The sequence below is a fragment of the Pan troglodytes genome, chromosome 1 (genome assembly GCF_028858775.2).
Source record: "Pan troglodytes isolate AG18354 chromosome 1, NHGRI_mPanTro3-v2.0_pri, whole genome shotgun sequence".
In the NCBI taxonomy this organism is placed as follows: domain Eukaryota; kingdom Metazoa; phylum Chordata; class Mammalia; order Primates; family Hominidae; genus Pan; species Pan troglodytes.
The window spans coordinates 210,761,334-210,779,039 of NC_072398.2; the positions used below are offsets into that span (position 1 = coordinate 210,761,334).

General features: G+C 46.3%; 1 protein-coding gene across 12 annotated transcripts in view; it reads left to right on the forward strand.

The window, feature by feature from the left end:
• Positions 1 to 17,706, forward strand: part of LOC104006591 (uncharacterized) — a 107,259-nt gene that overhangs the window by 40,227 nt on the left and 49,326 nt on the right. For 2 of the 12 annotated variants that reach the window (XR_010147916.1, XR_010147918.1), the window contains exons 1-2: positions 9,223 to 9,933; positions 10,181 to 10,267. The exons of 1 other annotated variant lie outside the window; for it this stretch is intronic. The gene's annotated coding sequence lies outside the window, so the exon portion shown is untranslated. 9 more of the 12 variants (XR_008546906.2, XR_008546907.2, XR_010147917.1 and 6 more) reach the window with 8 other exon arrangements.

Sequence of the window (17,706 nt, forward strand, 5' to 3'; positions counted from 1 at the left end):
CCTGTCTTTGGGAGTATTGCCATCATTCTGTGCTCTGTGGGGGAAACTGCCACTGGGAGACCACCTGGGTGTCTTTCCAGGGCTGTCCTCCCCCTCGATGGGCACCTCAGTGAGGCATGTGAGGCCACACTACCTGGTGTTGTAGAGTATACCAGTTGTCCCCTAGTAGTCACAGCCTTCCGGCTCAAGACTACATTTCCCAGCCTCCCTTGCAGCCAGTCTGACCATGTGACTGGGTTCCAGCCAATGGGATATGAGCAAAAGTGGCACATGCGACTTTGGGCTGTGCTCTTTAAAGAGAGTGTGTGTTACCCTCCTCTTCCTCACTTCCCGCTGCTGGAGCAGACCCCTTGGGCCCCAGGAGGGAAGCCACACGTGGAGGCTGGCAGCACTGCCCTGCCAGCCCTGGACCATGGACCTCTGGATTGTCATATGAGAGAGAAGTGAACTTTTATCTTGTTTAAGCCAATATATTTTGGGGTCTATTATTTTGTATTGTAACTTCTTCACGTGACAAACACAGGATTTGACAACTAGCCTAGATCCAGTGATGAGTTACTTGTAGTTAGCGCAGCCAGTGCCATGATCAGTAGAGCACTGCAGTTAAAAGCCTGTTAGACCTGCCTTCAAATTCCTGTCCCTTCAGTTAGTAGACGTGTGATTCTGGACAAATTACTTAATCTCACTGCAGTAGGGTGATTTCAATAAGAAATGCCTTTTGGCCAGGCACGGTGGCTCATGCCTGTAATCCTAGCACTTTGGGAGGCTGAGATGGGCAGATCACTTGAGGTCAGGAGTTCGAGACCAGCCTGGCCAAACATGGTGAAACCCCGACTCTATTAAAAATACAAAAATTAGCTGGACGTGGTGGCATGCACCTGTAGTCCCAGCTACTCTGGAGGCTGAGGCAGAAGAATCGCTTGAACCCAGTAGGTGGAGGTTGCAGTGAGCAGAGATTGTGCCACTGCACTGCAGCTTGGGTGACAGAGTGAGACTCAGTCTCAAAAAAAAAAAGAAAAGAAAAAAAAAGAAAGAAATTCCTTTCACGTGGCTACCCAGTGTCCACATGCATATGTAATTGAAACAAGTTTCATGGAATAAAACAGCCATATTACCTGCAGTATAGTCTGATATTTTGTATTTCCATAGTTCTCAAAGTGGAGTCCCTGAACCAGCAACATCAACGTCACCTGAGAACTTGTTAGAAATCCAGTTTCTTGGGCCCCATCCCAGACTCTTTCAATCAGAAACTCTGGTGTAGGGCCCAGCAATCAGAAACTCTGGTGTAGGGCCCAGCCTTAAAACAGAAGGCTGTTTTAAGAAGCCTTCTGGGTGATTCTGAAGCAGCTAAAGTTTGATAGCCACTGTTTTACTTTAATTTCAAAATGCTAATTTTAAAAATGCTGGTTATCACCTAATAAATTGACCTTATAATCCACTAATACGAGTCATGACTCATGTGGATGTAACTGATGCCTGTTTATCTGTTTTCTGGCCAGCGTTTATAGCTTCTTCTTCTTCAACTTCTCAAATTTTCCCTAGGGAAACTACTCTTAGTCCATGGCTACAGGGATGGGTCAAACCTTAGGCCCGGTCCACTGAAGCAGTGATTGGTTCAGGGATGATCATATGATCTTTGTCATCCAATGACATGCAATCCTGAGACTTTTGCTGGAACTACCAAGAAGAAGCTCTTTCTCCTGGGGTTGCTAGGCTGCAGGAAGAAAGCCTGGGGCTGTCCATGGTACTGTTGCCAGCCTCTGGAAGAAGCTGCCTGATGTTGCAAGCATCTCAGAGGAGGGGAGTTGAGGGATGCAGGAGAGAGTGCAGATGTTTCTGGCATCCTGCATTAGCTCCTTGTGCCTGAGCTCAGGTACAGCTGCAGTGAATAGTCCTGTACACACTGGCAGGATCCACCTCAAGAGTTTCCTGAGCTGAGGAGCCCGCTAGCCTGAGCGTGGGTGCAGCTCTGAAGTCCAGAGGAATTAATACCCTTGGGACCACCCTCAACCAGTGCAGTGCAGAGCTGGTGGGTAAGTGCCCCTGGCTCCTGTTTTTCAGAAAGACACTTCTGGGAGGCAGCGTGCTTATCTCAATCTCCTCCCACCTTCATTCCTGCAATCACCCCTCAAATAAACCACCTGCAAGCATCCCCTTGTCTCAGGCCCTGCTCTCACATAAACCCAGACTGAGACAGAAGGAAGCCTGTTGACATTTGATGGATCCAACCATACCCAAAACAAGCTCTACTCCTGGACTTTCCAGGTCAGTGAGTCCCCCAAAATCAACCCCCTTCTTTTTTGCAATGTGTATTAGTTATCTATTACTGTGTAACAAATTATCCCCAAATTGAATGGTTTTAAATAATAGCATTTATTATCTCACAGTTTCTGTGGGTGAGAATCCAGGTGTGGCTTAACTGGGTCCTCTGGCCCGGGTTCCCCCATGAGATGGCAATGAAAGTGCCAGCTGAGGCTGCAATGTCTCAAGGTTTGCCTGGGAAAGGATCTGCTTCCACGATCCCTTCTGTTGGCAAAATTCAGTTCCTCACGGATTGTTGGATTGAAGTCCTCAACTTTTTGCTCTCTGCTGGCCAAAAGCCGCCTTCATTTCCTTGCCACATGGGCCTCCAAATAGGGCAGCTCATACCACGGCAGTGGCTTCCAGCAGAGCAGACAGAGAAGGAACAAGAGAGGGCTGGTGAGCAATAAGGAAGCCAGACGCTTTAGGAACCCAATTTTTAAATGGTATCTCAACATGTTTGTTGTATTCTATTCCTTAGAAGCAAGTCTGTAGGTCCAGTGCACCCTGATGGGGAGACCAGTACACAGAGCCGTGGATACCAGGAGGTGAGGACCATTGGCTGCTTAAGATAGACTGTAAGAATTATGAACTCCCAGTTCCAGGGCACAAACCCAGAAGGGCTGTGAGCGTCAGAACGGAAGCCTGGATGCCCAAATCAGCCTCGACTCTGTCCCAGGGTAAGGAGAACTGACAGGCATCTTGGGGACCCTGCAGGGGTGAGGAGCCTGCAAAGGTCTTGGTGGGCAGGAGGTGGGAGGGAGATGGAAATGGAGGGTGGGGCTCCCCATTATTACTTAGGGAAACTCTGTAGAAGATCATTGCTGTTCCTATCATTGAGGGACCATTCTTTGTGATTGGTTTTCACTGTGCTATCACGGTGCAAGCTAACCTTTATTTAAAGTTTATTTTTCGTCCAACTCTGGACTAAGAACTTCGCCTACCTGATTTCATTTAATCCTCCCTCTCTGAGGTCAGACCTGGGGGGCATTTTCAAGATGAGGAAGCTTAGGTGCAGAGAGGTTGAGTAATTTGCCTGAGGACACACAGCTATTAAATGATATCACTGCAATTCATCAGAGACTGAGTCCTTATCTGCCAGGAAATCAAAACCATCTCAGCTCAGTGAATGTAAAGTATTCAGGGAGGCTTGAACACATTCATCCACTCACAGTCTTAATCCCCCTACCCTTTCATACAAAACCTTAAGTTCCTCACCCTAACATTTTCTTGGTACTGAGTTTTCATCGCTGCCAGCATTTATAAACCTCCTTTGGGTCATGGAGGCATTGAAGACAACATATTCTTTTTTTTTTTTTTTTTTTTTTTTTGAGATGGAGTTTCACTCTGTTGCCCAGGCTGGAGTGCAGTGGTGTGATCTCTGCTCACTGGAGTCTCCGCCTCCTGGGTTCAAGCAATTCTCCTGCCTCAACCTAGGCGCGCGCCACCACCCCTGGCTAATTTTTTGTACTTTTAGTAGAGATGGGGTTTCACCATTTTGGCCAGGCTGGTCTCAAACTCCTGACCTTAGGTGATCCGCCTGCCTAGGCCTCCCAAAGTGCTGGGATTACAGGCGTGAGTACCCGCGCCTGGCTTGTGTGCTTAAAAACCCACATCAGCTATGTCCTCACTAAAATGTTCAACGGCTCTCCATTGCCTTCAAGATAAAATGCAAACTGTGGCTCCTCAGCACCTCTCTATGGGCAATCTCCCTACCGCACTCCAGGCACGCAGATTTCTCCTTTCAGCTCCTTCTTACCTCTGAGCCTTTGCACATCACATGCTATTCCATCTGCCTGGAACTCTTCTTTTCCCTCTTCACCTGGCTGAATTCTGACATGCCTTCAAATTTCAGCTCAATGCCCCTTCCTGTCCTTTAAGAAATGTTTTCTAGTACCTTCCTTAAGACTGGACTGGGTCAGCTGGGCGCGGTGGCTCACGCCTGTAATCCCAGCACTTTGGGAGGCCGAGGCGGGCGGATCACAAGGTCAGGAGATTGAGACCATCCTGGCTAACACGGTGAAAGCCCGGCTCTACTAAAAATACAAAAAATTAGCCGGGCGTGGCGGCGGGCGCCTGTAGTCCCAGCTACTCGGGAGGCTGAGGTGGGAGAATGGTGTGAACCCGGGAGGCGGAGCTTGCAGTGAGCCAAGATTGTGCCACTGCACTCCAGCCTGGGCATCAGAGTGAGACTCCACCTCAAAAAAAAAAAAAAAAAAAAAAAAAGACTGGACTGGGTCACCTGCTACCCGACAGCACCACCTCCCTGGGAGTTGAGGAAATGAGGAAGCTGAGATGCAGAGAAGGAAGAGACTCTTCCAAAGTCACATGGCTAGTAAATGGCAGAGCTGGATTAAATTCCACTCGACAAATGTGTATGGCACACTTACTATGGGCCAGGCCCTGTACCAGACCCTGTGGTTACAATGGCATATCAGACCAAGTACCCTGTCCCAGAGGAGCTCTCAGACTGGCAGAGGAGACAGACTGGAAAAAGGGGTGAGGACGGGGCCTGAGGGACTCTGGACCTAATCTCAGTGTATTGGTCCATTCTTACACTGCTATAAAGAAATGCCTGAGACTGGGTAATTTATAAAGAAAAGAAGTTCTGCAGTCTGTACAGGAAGCACAGCAGCTTCTGCCTCTGGGGAGGCCTCAGGAAACTTACAATCGTGGTGGAAGGTGAAGGTGGAGCAGGCATTTCTTATGGTTGGAGCAGGAGGAAGAGAGAGAGAGGGGAGGTGCCGCACACTCCTTCCTTCCTTCCTTCCTTCCTTCCTTCCTCCCTTCCTTCCTCCCTTCCTTCCTTCCTTCCTTCCTCTCTCCCTCCCCCTCCCTCCCTCCCTCCCTCCCTCCCTCCCTCCCTCTCTCTCTCTCTTTCTTGCTTTCTTGCTTTCTTGCTTTCTTTCTATTCTTTCTGATGGAGTTTCGCTCTTGTTGCCCAGGCTAGAGTGCAATGGTGTGATCTCGGCTCACTGCAACTTCTGCCTCCTGGGTTCAAGTGATTCTCCTGTCTCAGCCTCCTGAGTAGCTGGGATTACAGGCATGTGCCACCACACCCAGCTAATTTTTGTATTTTTAGTAGAGATGGGGTTTCTCCATGTTGGTCAGGCTGGTCACCAACTCCTGACCTCAGGTGATCTGCCTGCCTCGGCCTCCCAAAGTGCTGGGATTACAGGCATAAGCCACTGTGTCCGGCCGACTGTGCCACACACATTTAAACGACCAGATCTTGTGGGAACTCTTATCACCAGAACAGCACCAAAGGGATGGTGCTACACCATTCATGAAGGACCCACCCCCATGATCAGTCACCTCCCACCAGGCTCTACCTCCAACACTGGGAATTATAATCGAACATGAGATTTGGGTGGGGACACAGATGCAAACCATATCACTCAGGGAGGCAGGGAAAGCTCCAGGAGGGGGAGAAGTCTGCACTGAGACTTGGTGAAAAGATGTCCAAGCACGTATGTGACAATTCATTTATGAATTGAATGAATGAATGAATATGCACATTTGCATCTTTGGGGATGTCGATGTCAGGGGTGTGTGCATGTGTGGAAGTAGGTGTTTGAGTGAACTGATATCTACTTGTGTGCATATGAGTGTCGTTTTGCACACAAAAATATGCTGTGTGTATAGACATGCATGTAAACAGGTGCATTGATGTGAGTGTAGGTATGCGAGTCCAAAAATGGATTTGCATTGTATATCCAAGTATATAGAGGTAGTGGAATGAGTCTGCCTGTTCAACTTTTGCCTCTATCACTTATATGTTCTGGGCAAGCTAACCTCTTGGTCAGTTTCTTCATCATTAAAATAAGGAAAATGGTAGTATCTCCCTGCCTTAGGTTGGGTTGCTGGGAAGCAGGGCCCGAGACAAGCATTCTTACTCAAGCAATTTATTGTGGGAGAAACTACAAGCCAGTGTGGGAAACAGGGTAGAACTGGAGGAAAAGCTCAAAGCTGAGATGTGGGGTCAGCTGGTGTCTAGTCTCAGCCTGATCCCATGGGGAGCTCTGAATCATAAATAGCTTCGCAGAGGTGGCCACCATAAGAGGAGGAGGCCAGCCGTTACCAGCCATTAGTTGGCTGTGTGTTCCTAGCCCTCACCTGGAGGAAGAAGTATCTCCTAGGCATTTCCAGAGAAGGGGACGGGAGCACCAAGGCCTTTACTAGGCCACGCTTTTGCTGCCCTTGCTTGTCAAATGAGTTCTCAGGGACGGCAGTATCAGTCTCCCCTGGGAGCTTGTTAGAAATGTCAGTCGGGGCGGTGGCTCACGCCAGTAATCCTAGCACTTTGGGAGGCCGAGCTGGGCAGATTACCTGAGGTCAGGAGTTTGAGACCAGCCTGGCAACGTGGTGAAACGCCATCTCTACTAAAAATACAAAAATTAGCTGGGCGCGGTGGCACACACCTGTAATCTCAGCTATTCAGGAGGCGGAGGCAGAATTGCTTGAGCCCCGGAGACAGAGGTTGCAGTGAGCCGAGATTGCACCAAAGCACTCTAGCCTGGCCGACAGAGAGAGACTCTGTCTCAAAAAGAAAAAAAAAAAAAGAAAGAAAGAAATGCAGAGTCACAGGCCTTCCCCAAGATCTGCTGATTTAGACCCTGTGCTCCAGCATGATCCCCAGGCCCAGGCAGCTTAACATTTGAGAAGCCCTGTGTTAAACCACTCACGGGCTTGCTGTGAGGATGAAGGCACATAGAGCACTCAGAGCAGCATCCGGCCCACAGCGGGTGCTATTATTATTATTTGCGTCTAGGAGTGTTGTGCATGTTTCCTCACCCAGATACTTAATATGCATAAATAAACTCGTGCAAGGAGGACCGGTTGGAAAATTTGCAGGATCCATTGCAAAATGAAAATGTGGGCTTCTTGTTCAAAAATTAGAAAGCAGAGTCTTAAACCAAGAAGGGACCCTTCTGAGCTGGAGGCCTTGGTGACCAGAAGGTTTCTTTTCTTCGGTGACTTGGCCCCTCTTTATGGCTTTACAGGTGAGAAAACCTAGGGGAAGGGTGCCAGAGCTGAGTGTTGGACTCAAGTCTCCCGTCTCTGGGGGGCCCTGTCCCCACCTCACTCGGACATGCACACTTACTTCCTGGCCCTGCACGCCTGCCTTAGTGCCAACTTTGGGGAATTGTTGAGAATTCGAAGCTGAGAAATGTTCTCTTGTATTTGCACATTGCAAAGAGACATCTGAGCATGTTCCCCCCATGAATCGTGAGTATCCATTCCCAGGGAGCTCTAACTGCTCGAGAGAAGGGGTGTGAAATTTAATTTGCACTAATTATCCTGAAGTGAGAGGAGCGGGAAATGAGCTGGCTCTGCACATTCGGCCTCTTCCAGCGGCTCCCTGTTCCCCAGGTTGCAGTTTATTTGTGTGAAAGGGGTGGGGGTGGGGTGGGGGTGCTGTTTCTATGGCAACTGCAGCTGCTGGGATTTCGGGGTGGCTGGGCAGGGAGGGAGAAGGGAAAGGCTGGGGCAGAGCCGGGTGGTGTCTGTCCTTGTGGTTGTGGGGCGGGGGGCATCTGGAAGCCCCTACTGACTCTGATGGGTGAGAGGAGGTGGAGAGGAGACGGATGGAGTTCTTCCCAGCCCCTTTCCAGCTGGGAGAGGGCTTTGACCAGGAGATGGACCTTCTGAATCAGCAATTCCCTGGAGCAGGGATGTCCCTCTCAGGCCCCCAGGGCTAGGCCAGCTGGAGGGCAGAAACCCAGGGTGGCAACTGTCAGAGGGAGCACCAGAGAGGAGAAGGGACTCCAGGGCCCAGGACAAAGTGCCCCACTTGCCTCCTCTTGCTCCTCTCCCCCTCCCTTTCTCAGCTCCACCTTTCTCTTCCCATCTCTTATCCTCTCTCCCCTTCCTCACCTTCTCCCTCCCGCAACCTATTCCCTTTCCCCTTCCTTGCCCTCCCCACAGACTCTTCCTGCCACCACTAGAGGGCGCTGGGGTGCCACGGTCTCCCTGGGAGGGATTTAGCAGCCTAAGACCCTCCATGGGCACCTCACCGGGGGTGGGTGGGCAGAAGCAGGAGGCCCTATAGCAACTGGGTCGTCTGCAGAGCGGGGCTGATTCTAGCCTGTTTGGAGCCTGGGGCAGGTCTGGGCTGTCCCCAAGGACTGAGGATGGATGGCACGATGACCTTCTCCTAACAGCCTTCAGGGGAAGGGGATTTGATGGGGAGGGTGCTTCTGTGGGACCTGAATTTGCATCCCAACCCTCACACCTAGTGTGACCTTGAGCAGGTCACCTCACCTCTCCAAGCTTGTCTTCTCTTTTGTGAAAGGGGGGTAACCACTCCCTGCTCAGAGGCTGTTGTGAGGACTGGATGGAATCACGTACAGGAACTGATCGCAACGCTCAAGGGGGAGCATTCCTTGGCCTTAGAAGTGAATCAGTCAGTCAACAAATGTTTATTGGGCACCTCCAATGTGCTAGGGGCTCTGTTAGGCACTGGGGATGGCGGGGATCAAGGTGGAGCAGGGCTTAGCATCATGGATCTTTCAACCTAACAGGGATGAAATTATTATATAAAAGAGAAAGATAATTTAGAAATTAGTAGCAAATTCTTGTTTTTGAGATGGGGTCTTGCTGTGTCGCCCAAGCTAGAGTGCAGTGGCGTGATCACGGCTCCCTGCAACCTCGACCTCCCAGGCTGAAGCGATCCTCCCACCTCAGCCCCCCGAGTAGCTGAGATGACAGGCTCACACCACCATGTGCAGCTAATTTTCTATGTTTGGTAGAGATGGGGTCTCACTATATTGCCTAGACTGGTCTTGAACTCCTGAGCTTGAGCAGTCCTCCCACCTTGGCCTCCCAAAGTATTGAGATTATAGACATGAGCCACTTTGCCTAGCCTGTAAATTCTTAAGTAGTTGCTAATATGTGGACTGTGTTACAAAAGAGAAGTTCTGGGTGCAGACCAGGGGATCGTCTTGGTCTGATATTTAAGCTGCAGCTGAAGGGTGAATAGGTTCCTTCTTTCCCACGAGAGAGGCAAGAGGGAAGGGCTTCCAGGCTGAAGGAAGGGCAGATGCAAAGCCAGGGTGGAGGGAGGGAGAATAGGATGGATCCCAGGCCCCAGGGGTTTTGTGGAGGGTTGAGAGTGAAGGAACAGGGTGTGAGATAAACTGGGGAGTACTCGGGCAGGGGCCAGGCTGCCTGGAGGATATGGGAGCGTGTATGGCTCTGGAGCTGTGGCACTGCAAAGTGGAAGGCCCAGCTGCCTTTTTGTGACAGACGGAGGAGGCGTTTTCAAAGTGATGACAATGTTTCTGAACAGGAAAGTGGGTCTCTTCTTCTTCCCCAACAGTCTTAGAGCATCTAAAAATAAAGCAGGCATCAAGAGAGCATCCCAGCAGTGCCATCACAACACAGGGCTCGAATGTGGACAGGAGGAGGACCTAAGTGGACCCGGAGGCTGAGCTGGCCTCGCAGCACTGGTGGTGGGGGAGGGCTGATGGTCAGGACTCTGGGTCTTTGGCACTGCTGCCTAGGCCGTGGCCCTCAGTCTGCCCATCTGTGAAATGAGGGGGAGCTGGTCCTGACTACCTCCCAGGGACCCTGTGAAAAGCCGCTCTGAACTCCTTGCCAGAGAGGAGGTTTGCCGGTGCCACAATCCAGGTCTGTGGGTTTCCCTATCAAGCTGGTCTTTCTGTAATAGGCAGGGAGACAAAGGATTTTGGGGTCCCCACTATGATGTAAACCCTGTGCTGGGTGGGGTAGGGGTTCAGAAGCAGAAGTTGTGTTTTCAGCATCAGGGAGCTCTAGTGGAGAGACAAGATTAGTGCATGAAATAATTATGACTGTTGTAGAAAAAAGAAAAGCCTGTAGGTCTCCCTTCCTCCCTCCTTCTCTCTGTCTACCTCAGCATTTCTGGGGTTCACTCTGCTCTGGGTACTGTGTAAAGGACTCCACAGCCATCAACTTCCCTTCATCCTTGCCGCGTCTTTGAAAGGTGAGTATTTAAAAATATATATTTATTTTTCTTTATTTTTATAGAGACAGGGTCTTGCTGTGTTGGCCAGGCTGATCTCAAATTCCCATCTCAGCCTCCCAAAGTGCTGGGATTATAGGTGTGAGCCACTGGGCCCAGCCTGAAAGGGGAGTATTCTTGTCCCCACTTTACAGATGAAAAAACTGAGGTTCAGAAAAGTTGAGTGACATGAGTTGAGGTCATGTAGTTACTAAATGTCAGACCTAGAATTAGATAGACCCCAAGTCTGCCTATCTGAATCCAAACCTAATGATATATGTGAACCCATGATTGCCTTTCCCAGGGGTCGTCGAGGTACCTGTGTGTTGTGGAAAGAGAGTGGGAGAGGGAGAGGAGGAGGGATTCTAAGATTCTTTTAAAATATAAAGATTCTGGAGAAGTGAGGGCCCAGCAGTCACTCTTTTTTTTTTGAGACGGAGTCTTGCTCTGTTGCCCAGGCTGGAGTGCAGTGGCGTGATCTCGGCTCACTGCAACCTCCACCTTCTGGGTTCAAGCGATTCTCCTGCCTCAGCCCCCCTGAGTAGCTGGGATTACAGGTGCCCACCACTGCGCTTGGCTAATTTTTTTTTTTTTTTTTTTTTGAGACAGAGTCTCACTCTGTCGCCCAGGGTGGAGTGCAGTGGTGTGATCTCGGCTCACTGCAACCTCTACCTTCCAGGTTCAAGCGATTCTCCTGCCACAACCTCTTGAGTAGCTGGGATTACAGGGGTGTGCCACCGCGCCCGGCTAATTTTTTGTATTTTTAGTAGATACGGGGTTTCACCATGTTGGCCAGGCTGGTCTCAAACTACTGACCTCAAGTGATCCACCCGCCTCGACCTCCCAAAGTGCTGGGATTACAGGCATGAGCCACCAGCGGTCACTCTTTAGTGCTAATTTGTAGTTTTCCTGGTGCTGGGCGTGGGTGTATAAGGAGAAAGTAATGACGCGACATGTGTGACTACGAAGAGAACAGGGGGCGTCCAGGTTGGGGGTGTGGCAGTGAGAAGCAGGAAGGCACCGGCACTAACAGGAGGAGGAGGCGGGGAAGGCGGCGTGCAGAACGCTTTGGTTGGAGAGCTGGCTTGGTGGCGAATTCACTCGCTGTGTGACCCCGAGCAACTCTTTTCTGTTTGAGGTTTTCATCTCCCATCTGTGCGATAAGAATAGTGGACTAGATGGTGGCTAAGGTCCCTTCCAGATTAAAAAGTCACTGCTGACTCTCACCTGGAGTTTGGTGTGGGGCGGCCCTAACTGGCATCAGAGGTCCAAGGGTAGTCTTGAAGTCTGGTTCTACATCTGAATGGCCCCAAACGCAGAGGAGCAGTGACGGACGATATCCTCTAGTGATGCGGAACGCTGTGGGGCCGGACCTGCCTGTTTTGAGCCACTGCTTGCAGCTCCCATGGAGCCTGTGGAGTCATTTCTCCAAGTTAGAGCCTTCATTGTCTCGTGATTAACTTGGGCTTCTCACTATGACTCACATCCTGGAATGAGCTGAGCTCAAACATGTTTTCTATTGCTCAGAGAAGGGGCTCCCCTTTCTCAAGTCCCTTCCCTGCCTCCTCTGCACTGGAAAGCTCTGTAGTGAATAGAGTGCTGGACTGGGGGACGGCCAGACTTGGGATCTTAACCTGGATCTTTTTAGCTTTGTGGCTCCAGGCAAGCTGCTAAACCTCCCTGAGCCTCAGTTTCCTCATCTGTAGCACGGGGATCAATACACCTGCCTCCCAGGGTCCTTGAGATGATTACAAGAGGATGTCTGTGGAGGTGCCTGGTACACAGTAGGTGTTCATTGTAGGCCAGTGGATTTTAGATCAGTTGACAGTTTCCCCAGCAGTGGGCCTGTTTCCTCTAGACCACTGTGTACTCTGAATAATTCTCCTTTAAGACAGAGGCCCAGATTTTCAAGGCAGTGGGTAGGATCAGGCAAGATCTACAGCCTTGGAATAACCCCATAGCCCCACCTGTTCCCTCTCTTTGGGGCCAGAACCTGGCTGGCCCTTGGCCAAATGTATAAGCTTTCAGTTCTGCAAGAGCAAATTTAAGGTACCTGGCCAGCTACCCTCCTTACAGCCTCCAAGCTCTGCAATGGGGTGGCTCAGAACCTAAGACTAAAGGTTTTATTTATAAATCCAAAAGTTGTAATTTTTATCAAAAAGTCATACACACACGGTTTAAATAATAACACAGTTCTACGAGGTTTATTATAAAATTAACTCACTCTCATTTCCCCCCCGCCGCCAGAGAGGAAACCACTTTGACTTCTTTTAGCTGATTATTTTGACATTTGTATTCATGTTTCTAAATGACATGCTTGTTTCACTATTTCTTGAATTTTCTTTTTTTTTTTTGGTTAGCTAATTAACTTATTTTGTGTCAGCTTTATTGAGATATAATTCACATATCATACAATTCACCCATTTAACAGGTACAATTCAGTGGGTGTTAGTATATCCACAGAGTTATTTAACCATCACTACATCAATGTTAGAGCATTTTCATCACCTCAAAAAGAAAGCCTGTGCCCTTTAGCTATTATCTCCTGCCTTTGTCCCCATCCCTTGGCACCTGCTAATCTACTTTCTGTCTCTATAGATTTGCCTATTCTGGACATTGAATGTAAACAGATCATATAGTACATGGTGTTTTGTGACTGGTTGCTTTCACTTAGCACAGTTTTCTCAAGGTTTATCTAAGTTATAGTACATATTAGTTCTTTATTCATTTTCATGGCTGAATAATATTCCATTGTCTGGATATACCACCATTTGTTTATCCATTCATCAGTTGATGGATGTTTGGGTTGTTTCTACCTTTTGGTTAGTGTGAATGATGCTGCTATGAACATTTGTGTGCAAGTTTTTGTGTGGACATATGCTTTTATTTCTCTTGGGTATGCTGGGTTATGGGGTAACTTTATGTTTAACCTTTTGAGGAACTGCCAGGCCATTTTCTACAATGGTTGCACCATTTTCCATTCCCACCAGCAATATATGAGGGTTCCAGTTTCTCCACATCCTTACCAACAGTGAAGTTATTCTGACTTTTCGATTATAGCCATCCTAGTGAGTGTGAAATGGTATCTAATGTGGTTCCGATTTGATGGCTAATGATGCTGATTATATTTTCATGTATTTTTAGCCATAGGTACATCTTCTTTGGAGAAATGTCTATCCAGATCCTTTGCCCATTTTTAATTTGGATTACTTGGCTTTTTATTATGACTTGTAAGAGTTCCTTCTATAAAGTCCCCTGTCAGACATATGATTTGCAAACATTTTCTCCTATTTTGTGGGTTTTCTTTTTCACTATCTCGATTGTATCTTTGGAAGCACAAAAGTTTTAAATTTTGATGAAGTTCAACTTATCTATTTTTTTCTTTTGTTGCTTGTGCTTTTGGTGTCACATACAAGAACCCATGGCCAAATCCAAGGTCATGAAGATTTATCGCTTTGTTTTCTTCTAAGAGCTTTATAATTTTGGCTCTTACATTTAGATCTTTGATCCATTTTGAGTTAACTTTTTGTGTATGGTGTAAGTTAAGGGTCAAACGTGATTCTTTTTCATGAGGCTATCCAGTTCCCCAGCATCATTTATTGATGAGACTATTCTTTCTCCATTGAATGGTCTTGGCATCCTTGTCAAAAATCAAATGACCATAGCTGTATGGCTTTATTTCTGGACCCTTAATTCTATTCCATTGACCTATGTGTCTATCCTTATGCCAGTACTACACTGTTTTGACTTTTACAGCTTTGTATTAAGTTTTAAAATTGGGAAATGTGATTCCTCAAATTTTGTTTTTCTTTTTCGAGATTGTTTTGACTATTTGGTGTTCCTTGCAATTATATATAAATTTTGGGATTGGAATTTTCATTTCTACAAAAAATGCCATTGGGATTGCATTGATAGGCATTGCATTGAATCTATAGGTCAGTGTGGGGAATATGCTTATATCAACAATATGAGTTTGGTAATCCATGAACATAGGACATCTTTTGACTTCTTTAGGTCCTTTTTTTTTGAGACAGGGTCTCACTTTGTTGTCCAGGCTGGAGTGCAGTGGTGCAATCACAGCTCACTGCAGCCTTGACTTCCCAGGTTCAAGTGATTCTCCTACCTCAGCTTCCAGAGTAACAGAGACTACAGGCATGCACCACTATGTTGGCTACATTTTTGTATTTTTTATGTAGAGATGGGGTTTCACCATGTTGCCCAGGCTGGTCTTGTACTCCTGGGCTCAAGTGTTCCACCTGCCTTTGCCTCCCAAAGTGCTGGGATTACAGGTGTGTACCACTGTGCCTGGTCTATTTAGGTCTTATTTAATTTTTGTCAACAACATTTTGCGCTTTTTAAAGTAAAAGTTTCATACTTCTTTAGTTAACCTTTTCCTAAATGTTTTATTCTTTTTGGTGCTAATGCCAGTGGAACTGTTTTCTTAATTTTATTTTCAAATTGTTTACTGCAAATGTAAAGAAATACAATTGATTTTTGTATATTATCTTTTTTGTTTACTCTTGCTGAACTTGTTCATTAGTTTTAATAGGTTTTAATGGATTCTGATCCCTTAGGATTTTCTATGTACATGATCATGTCATTCTTTGATAACTATATCTTACTTCTTCCTTTCTTTTTCTTGCCTAAGTTCCCTGGCTCGTGGTGAGCATGGATAGTCTTGTCTTGTCCCTGATCTTAGGGGAAAAGCATCCAGTATTTCACCAGTGAGTATGTTAGCTGTGGGTTTTTCATAGATGCCCATTATTAGGTTGAGGAGGTTCCCTAATACTCCTAATTTGTTGAGTGTTTTTAGCACTAAAGAGTGTTGGATTCTGTCAAATTCTTTTTCTGTGTTTATTGAGATAATTATGTAATTTAAAAAATCTATCAATATGGCATATTACATCAATTTATTTTCACATGTTTAACCAAATTTGCATTCCTGGGATAAATCCCACTTGGTCATGGTATATAATTCTTTGAATACGCTGCTAGATTTGGTTTGCTAGCATTTTGTTGAGGATTTTGCATCTATATTCATAAGATATATAGTTTTTTGTGATATGTTTGTCTGGATTTGGTATGAGATTAATACTGGGAATGTCTTTATTTCTCCTTCCTTTTGGTGAGATAGTTTTTAAGGATATAGTATTCTTGGTTGGGAGTTATCTTTAAGTACTTTGAATATGTTATCCCACTGCCTCTGGCCTCCATTGTTTCTAATAAGAAGTCAGCTGTTAATCTTATTTGGCTCCCTTGCAAGTGATGATTCTTGTTTTTTTTTTTTTTTTTTCTCTTGCCGCTTTTGAGATTCTTTCCTTCTTTTTGGTTTTCAGCATTTTTACTACTTTGCATTAATTCTACTTGGAGCTTTTTTGAGTTTTATAAATCTGTACATTAAAGTTTTAAAAAATCAAATCACAAAGTTTTTTTGACATTATTTCTTTGAATCTTTCCTCGTGCTTTTCTTTGTCTCTTCTCTTTCTGGCACTCCCATTATGCATATGTTGATGCACTTAATGATGTTCCACACTTCTTTGAGACTCTGCCCATTTTTTTCATTCTTTTCTTCTGTTTCTGTTCTTTAGATTACATAATCTCTGTCAATCTACCTTCAAGTTTGCTAATTTTTATTTTTGCCAGTTCAAATCTACTGTCGAGCCCTTTCAGTGAATTTTTCATTACAGTTATTGTACTTTTCAGCTCCAGAATTTCCATTTCAGAAAAATAATTTTCATCCCTTTATTTGTATTCTCTATTTGATGAGGCATTGTTACCATACCTTCCTTTACTTCTTTAAGCATGGTTTTCTTCAGCTCTTTGAAAATATTTATAATGACTACTTTGAATTCTTTCTCTATTACATCTGACATATGGTCATCCTCACAGGCAGCTTCTGTTGCCTAATTTTTTTTCATGCGTGTCAAACTTTCTTGCTTCTATGCATGCCTCATAATTTATTCATTGGAAATTGGACACTTAAAATAATATATTGTACCAATTCTGACCTCCTTTGCAGGTGTAGTTTTTGAGGTCATTGTTTGAGATCTGCTCTGACCCCAGGAGGGCTCTTGTTAGCTCTCTCATTCTCTAGTTCTTTCTGGCAAACTAGTCAGTGGTCTAGCTTATATCTCAAATGGATGGATCTACCAGTCTCCTCTGAATTGTTTTCACCACAACCTCTATTGTTTTTGAGAGTGCCCTTAGACTTTAACTTCCCCACATGCTGTTGCAAATGAAGTCAGTTCTTTTGAGACAAGCTTCAGAACTCTCTGTTTCATGGTCTGTCTCTCCCCATGGGTGAAATATCTGGAGCTAGGGATGGGGACAGTGGCATGCTTTTCTCTCAGTAAGACCCTTACTTTAGGAGTTGGGTGCTTGCTGGAGTGGGGGCTGGCTGTAACCTCTGGTCTTCTCAGCTTGCCTCTCCTGGTGTGGAACCTCTGCTTTATGAATGAGCCAGGGTGAGAGTAGCTGGGGACCCAGGATTTGTCAGCTTGCCACACCCAAGTTAGAGTGGCCATCTCACTGGTGAGGGCTGGGAAGAAGAAGGGATCCCCTATCTCTCAGCTGTACTCACATAAAACTTAACATCTGCAACAGTAAGCTTGGACAGGATGAGAAATGCTTATGTCCTGTTCTTCCTGAGAAGATACTGTAGGCTTCCAACTTGGAGTTAAGGAGAGAAGGAGCCCCGTGTTACGGGCTGCACCTATCTGCAGTGGAGTTTTTATAGTGCTGTGATGGGATGAGAGAGGGAGAGAGTGGATCATGGTTCAAATGTCACAGACTCTTGCTATTCTTATGGAGTTTTCATAGGTTTTCCTGAACAAACATTTCTTTATTTGCTGTATGCTCTTAGGACCATTTCCAGGGGCTTTAAATAGTGTTTTAAAAATAATTTCCAGCAGTTTCACAAGGGAACAAATCTGCAGAGAGCCTCACATTTCCATGACAGAAGCGGAACTCTAGCTGTTTGACTTTGCACTGGGGAAGATGATGATTTAGCTCTCTTTGCTCTCCTTCCCAGTCCTTAACTTGCTCTCTCCATTCTCCTATCCTCCCAGCAATGCTATGATTTCTTTTTTTTTCTTTGTGCAAGTTTTTGTTTTCCCTGGAGTTACTAGTTGCCTTTTTAAAAAGATATATTTGTTTGCTTGTACTTGTAACAAATTAAGTATGCCAAACTCCTGACCAATAGTGTACATTTTCTCTCAAGACAATTAGATGCATCAGGTTTTTTATCAATTTCATCCTCCTGATGAAATCTTCCAGAGCCTTGTGACCTGCTTAAGGCTGGACTGGTTGCTTTTTACACCTAGCACACAGGTGTCATCCTAGGCTCTCTCTTTACTGTCAACCTGGAGGGTTCCTCCATCTCTCTTTTGTGTTGGATGTTCAGTTTCCAGTATATCATATCT